The 6,775-nt window shown below is 40.3% G+C and overlaps 1 long non-coding RNA gene across 1 annotated transcript in view; it reads right to left on the reverse strand.

The window, feature by feature from the left end:
* LOC136793619 (uncharacterized) overlaps positions 1-6,346 on the reverse strand; it is an 80,809-nt gene extending 74,463 nt beyond the window's left edge. Inside the window, exons 1-2 of the long non-coding RNA XR_010839202.1 lie at positions 6,315-6,346; positions 5,416-5,466 (exon numbers count right to left, since the gene is read on the reverse strand). This is a non-coding gene — a long non-coding RNA (uncharacterized lncRNA). The remainder of the gene's footprint in view (positions 1-5,415; positions 5,467-6,314) is intronic.
* Between the last annotated feature and the right edge of the window lie 429 nt (positions 6,347-6,775).

The following is a 6,775-nucleotide window of genomic DNA, read 5'->3' on the forward strand; positions in this document are numbered from 1 at the left end:
TGGGTACTTCCTAAGAAAGAGACAAGTCTAATTTTAAAGGACTTCCAAGGAAGGACAAATCAGATTCTGGCATGGGGAAGAGACTCGGGGAAGGGCCTGATCAAGAAATTTTGTCATTTGGGATGGGCACAGTTTTCAACAAGCAGAAGCATGGCAGAAATGAGAGCGTAAGAGTGGGAAATACAGTCCTGTGATGCTCCAATTGCCAATCAGGTTGAAAACAGACCCAGGAAGGCCAAGTTATCCCATGCAGGGTTAGAAAACAGACAATGCTGATGCCAAACTCAATCGCCACGTATGTTTATTACTAAGCACAGCAATACCATGGACATAGTGGTGACCGCAAACCTGACTTTCAGGTAGAAGCTCATGCAGCAGGTTGCCCAGGATCCTACCTAGTATTGAGATGCAACGAAAGGCACAGTGTGGGAAGAGAAGATCCTGAAGGACCACCTCAAATGTTATGTTCCAGGCACCAAACACAGGATGTTCAAAGTTCTTTACTATATATAACACTTCACTTGATGCCCATAACAAGATGTGAGAGCTGTTATTAGTCCCAGCTTTTCAAATGAGGAAACTGAGGCTAAGAAAGCCTGATGACTCACCCAAGGTCAGATGACCCGGGAGAGACAAACCATTGATTCCAAATCCAGTGTTCTAGGAGTTAACTCTCAGGAGGGAATAGGAAGATCATGGTTTTGGAAATGGTTAGGGCACGCCAGAGATAACTTCCTTTCTCCAAATCTGAGTACTTCACAGTCAGTCTGTGTTATTAACTGCCTCTTGTGGGGTTATAGAGTAAAAAAAAAAGTCTAAGAATTTTGAAAAGTTAGTCAAGCCTGATATTGGGCAAAACTAGCCACTCAAATGGAGTTTACTCAAGAATAATGCTTTGTGGTTACAAGTGCTGGCTCTGAAAGCAAATTGCCTGGTTTTGAATCCTATCTTACTACCTACTGGCTGTGTGACCTTGCATAATGACTTCACCTCTCTGTGCTTCAGTTTCCACATTTGTATAATGAAGATAATAATTGTACCTACACCTGCAGCTATTGTTAGGATTAAATGCTATTTTACATATAAAGAAGCCTAGGATAGGGACTAGGTACATAATAATTGTCCTACAAAAGTAACTTGATGTGTCATTTATATCCAATTTTACAACTTTTATTTAGGCACTTTAAGGTTTCAAAGAATGGAGACCTGTTCAGATGACCTCAGAGGACTGAGGTTCATTATAAAGATATGTGGCATAAACGAAGTCCAGGAAACTCCACAGCTGCATGACCAGGCCTCAGAGATCTGGGAAATCATTCTTGACCTTTAAGGCTATTGCAGCCATAACAGGTCATATGACCAAACTTTGTTTGTCTGCTTGTCGCCAACTTTACTGCATGCTCCTCACTTTTTCTCCTTTCCATCTTTTCCTCCTTTTGTCAGTTGAATAAATTGTGTTCCTCAGGCCATGGTTATTCTCTATCTCACTTATTTACTTTATCCCCTTTCCTGCATCCTAATCTTTTTTTCCCCCACCCCTTAAGCAACCACTATGATTTGCATTTAGCGTGTATCTTTTGGTTTGTACCTGTTCTTGTAAAACATGCATTTTTTTAAATGCATGTACTTTTCATCTTGAAAAATGCTACTTTGTTATATATCTCTTTCCTTTTCTTATTTTTTTCACCCTTCACCATTTATAAGTTCATCCATATTATTAGAAGCTCCTCTGGGCTGTTCATCTCACGTTGCTTAGTTCTCCATGACATATACCGACCATACGTTGCCTATCTAATCTCCGCTGGTGCATTCCCAGATTGCTGCCAATTGCCAGTCACTACAAACAACACTGTAAAGAACATCTCCACGCACATTCCATTATGGGCCTTTGTGAACCCTTGGGAAATAATGAGTAGCATCCTTTTTAATTTGACTAAGTTTTGTCAGATTTGCTCTGTTTCTGGCAGCACCCTCAACAGCAGTACATAAATCCACTCCAAATCATTGGCACCTTGCAGCTTCCTAACTTTGAATAAATGGCTTCTCAGTCATTCTCCAATTTCCACAATTCTGCTTCTTTCAGTTGCTGCTTCTGCTTTAATCCCCCACCCGCCCCAACCCTGCTCCCTTGCACTGCAGCTACCTGCTCTTGTTCTTTCTCTAATCTCCTGCACACTCTGCATGGTTACTTCTTACTCATGGCTTCTATAGCTTTCAGGAGCAATAGTGTCTCTTGGCCTCCTTGTCTTTCTGTTTTACCTTCAAATACACTGACTGGGCCCCTCAGTCATTATCCAGTCTGGTGCACTTCTGTGTAGCAGAGTTCTGTCCCTGGCCACCTCTCTGACTATCATTGGCTCAGACATCTACCCCTGGTCCAATCGGATGTCTCCATGGTTCTGAGAGTCAGCTGGTATATACCTTATTGACCTCTAGGAAAGGGAATATCTGTTGCAGACTCTTTCCATTGATGAGGGCTATGGATATGGCAGGCATTCAGAGTTTCATGGACTGCCCAGTATACATATTGATTTGATATCTTATTAAATTATTCAAAATTTACCAATTTTGATGTGAGGTAGCTGCAATTATTCAGGTAGATCATAAATCTCAAAGGATATTTTATATGTAAACACAGTGGGAAATAATCTTCTAGTTCCCCTTTGTTTATCTTGGATCCCTCTTTTTCTTCTCCTTACATTCCTTCTTCCAACCCATACATATGTTATTAGAGAAACCCTGTCAATCCAAAGGACATATTATTCCCACTGCCTGGAACATTTTTCCCTAACTCTCTTTTTGGCCTGGCTAAAACAACTCCATTCTTGAGCAGAATTAAATTTCACTTCTCCAATAAGATCTTTACTGACTTTTACTCTGGACTAAATTCTTCTGCTGGATGTCCCCATCCCCTTCCATCACACACATCACGTTTTATTATAATTTAGTGTTGTTTTACCCTACAAGATATGAGCAACCTGAGGATATGGATTGTACCTGTCCTGTTCATTGATGCATTTCTTTTGCTTAAAAAAGTACTTTGCATCTAGTATGTGTTCAAAAATATATTGGGGTGATTTTGTTGAATGATAGAGCAACAACATTTCCAGGGACTGGGTTTAAATCCCAGTTCAGTTATCAGGTCTGGGACAAATTGTTGTTCCCGTATTATCTACCACACAAAGCTTTATGTATGAAAATGATTTTTCACAGTGTAAGCGTCTACATAATTATGGCAAGGGCACTGGATGGGTAAAGAACATTAGATAATGTTATGTTTATTAAGAGGAACATAACTGCCAATTACTTGAGTAAGAGAATTAATACTCTGACCCCACTGTCATTTCATGAAACAAGGGGACCCTGGAGATTGTCTTGTCTAGATACTTTGTTTTAGTGGAAAATAAATTAACCAAGAATCTATGACTAGTCACTTGGCTATATACCAACAGGGCTAAGAAAAGGGGTCTTCTAGTGCTGTCTCTCACATATCCCAAGGCATGTGCCCTTGTGGGAGGAAGCACCATCCAGCTACACGTGGTCTCTGAATGCTTACAGCAGTCAAACAGCCTCCTCTTTGGCTGCTGCCAAGCCGACCTTGGATTCCAGCTTCCCACAAGCCATTATTTCTTAGAATCACAGACTCATCAAATTCTCTAGTTTGTTTTTTTTTTTTTTTCTTTCCTCTGTGCCTCTTACTGATCCAGTTCTTCCCACTGACCTATGAAGGAGTAGCAAGAAGAGATACACGTACTGGGTCAGAGCTTTCATGTGCTATGATCTAATATGTACTCCACTTCCTGCTACCCCACATCAGATGGCTGTGGAAATATCTGGGGCATTCAAATGCTAGACCTCTGATTTCCAGGCAAAGTGAAGTTGTTCCCCAACATACACATGGCTTCCCAGTAGGAAGAATTATAATACTTATATTTTTTGCAGTGGCTATAGGAATTAGAAGCAGTAACAAAAAATAATCCTAATAAGGAGTCCTTTGTGCCCAGCTGTTGTAAAACAGGGTTTTTCACAAGTACTTACTCTCTCTGCAGAATGAAGCATTGAAGTGCAAAAGTTTACCCCAAGCATGCCCACTGCTTTTCTTTAAACCTTCCAAAAGACACACAAGCCTCTTATTTTTCAATGCCCATCTGGCTATAAATTGCAATCGACATTAATTTATGAAAACAAATGACACCAGCCTACTCCATAATATTTTGAAATGGGAGAATTAGACAGGGCAATAAAGCAGGAATAAAATAAAAACACTCACTCAGACCCCATAGCTGCCCTGGAAATATTCCAAGCCACACAAAGACCCTGAGTATCTCTATTCCAATACATTTTGCTTTTGCAAAGTTACAGCTATTTGATCACAAGACATGAAATTAGCTCTTTGTCACAGAGAGTGGCAGGAAATTAAGCACATCCAAGTCTTTCCCCCTGTGACTGGAATCACCATTCCATCTGCAGAGTATACATCAATGGTGATAACCACAGAGAGAAAAGAAATTGGATCAACAACACTGGCTGATGATGTAGCTAGTGGTTTAATCCATTTTCTCTAGGACCCGCAGGACTTATTTTGTTCCTGGGACTATTATCCAAGATTTGGGGCATGGAACTCTAAGGAAAGTCAAGAGCGTGGTTTATAAGCATGAGGAAGGAATTGAGGCAATTTTGACCTCTTTATTATGACATCTTTATTTTTTGGCATTAAGGAGACAAAATGTCAATACATTGTGCCAACCAAGATACCATGAGAATGATGTGAAGAGAAAGGGCTTCACAATGTGTCTATGACTCTACACAAGGCAGCTGACCTCTCTGGGTCTCTGTTTCTTTGGATGCATGAACCTTTTGCTTCTGAGTTTTTCAGTCATGAACATCAAAGGTAGTAAAACACACATATACACACAACAAGAATATTTGGAGCTCTGGGAGACAATCAGTTGGCATAACTTTAAAAACCATTTTCATTTTAAAAGGCTACATTTAACATAAAACATTTAGATGGAGGCTGGAATAGGGGCTACAGACTCTTCCTCTAGACTCTGCCGCATTGAGAGAAAAGATACAAGGTTCATGAGACCCAAATGAGGATCAAAGGACCAGACTGCTTATTGGTGAAGAAGGATGTACCCAATCACTCTGTGAAAGTAGGATTTGTAGACAACTTTGGAGAATAGGACTGAGACCTTAAGCTTAATGGGGCTTCTTATTCCAGCTACCCAAATCTTGGTCCTAGGAGCCATCTGTTTAAACAGCTGATCTGTGAGTCTGACCTGAATCCACCTTCCAGCTAGTTTCAAGGACCACAGGCTTGTCTCTACACCCTGGCACAGCTAGAAAACAGAGAAAGGATGGAGAGCCTCTTTTCCCCCTCCATACTGGGAGACTTTGCTCAGGGGAACTTACCACATGGAGTTTACCACAAGGAGAAGATCCAAGGCCATGAACCCTCAATTCCTATGAGAAAATACAGAAACAATACCATGTGTAAACTGTGGGCAACATTTAACACAGTCACTCCACCCACTAGTAAATGTAGTTCAGTGAAGGTCAAGCCCTCACCAGTCAACTTCACTATCCACGCCCACCCCCTTTAGGGAAGAGCAAATAGGCAGATGGAGGGATAAGATGGAAGTATTATATTCCTTCTCTAAGAGACAAAGAGCAAACATAGGGAGAGGAATAAAATAGTTTCTTCTCTCAGCTATCAGGAAGGATTTTCTAACTGAAGAAATGGAGAAAACAGGAACAACCAGAAAAAGAAACTTTAGAAAGAACTTTCCTCAGAATATTTAAAGACTAGGAGAGAACCATATCATTCTGCACTTGAGAACAGAGACATATCAAGTGGAACAAAATTCCTAATTTCCCCTCTTGAAATGCCTTCATGGTGAGATTTCTCTGATTGATCCCATCTTACAGTCTTCTTGGTTGGTCCTGAAGGATGGACAATAATTATGAAAGCCGAGTTCTCCCTGATCTTCTTCTGGAAGGTGAAGTGATGGCCTAAGGCACCTGTGATATAGAGCCTGAGAGCAGGGTCCTCACCATTAGGGGAGAAGATAGAATGTTATCTAGACTTTCCCAAGACTGACATAAGAGAAATATACAAAATGTGAATCATTTGCTTGAGGACAGCATTGGAAGAACCGATGAAAGCTCAGAGAATGCAAGGGGGAGAAAAAAATTACAGGAAAAGATTTCCAGAGATACAGAGAACAATTCCTCAGTGAGCCAGCTTGGAAGAAAACAATTTAAAGGAAGCACATCTTCAGTCTGTCTTTAACAGATGTTTATTAACTCACTGTGGTCCTGGAGACAGCTGTGGCTGAATAGGGAACATTTTCCAACACAGATCCTTTGTGGTGAAAAAGAATAAAGTTGAAAATGGATGGCACCAGACTGTCCATGATTTATCATTTTAGTCTTTTCACGAAGAATCAAAGAGCCCCATTCATGGAGGCTAGAGCAAAGGAAAAGGCAAAGAAATATATTTGCTATGAATCAGTTATTTGAGGTCAATCTGGAAAGTTTCTTTAGAGTTAAAAAAAAACCCAACATTTCAAACAAATAAAGAATAATAATCTGGTGATCTCTCATGGCAAACTTTCAAGAATAAAGAATTTAATTTATTAAGGATGTACAGCAGCACATTCTAAGGATGGAGCAATATCTCAACAACTTAATAGGGATAGAATTACTGGGAGAGCAAGCTTTCTCCAGAGGTTATTTTGTCCTTTACCCTGACTCTAACATGAGCAGTAGT

Source organism: Kogia breviceps, chromosome 2 (genome assembly GCF_026419965.1).
Source record: "Kogia breviceps isolate mKogBre1 chromosome 2, mKogBre1 haplotype 1, whole genome shotgun sequence".
NCBI lineage: Eukaryota > Metazoa > Chordata > Mammalia > Artiodactyla > Physeteridae > Kogia > Kogia breviceps.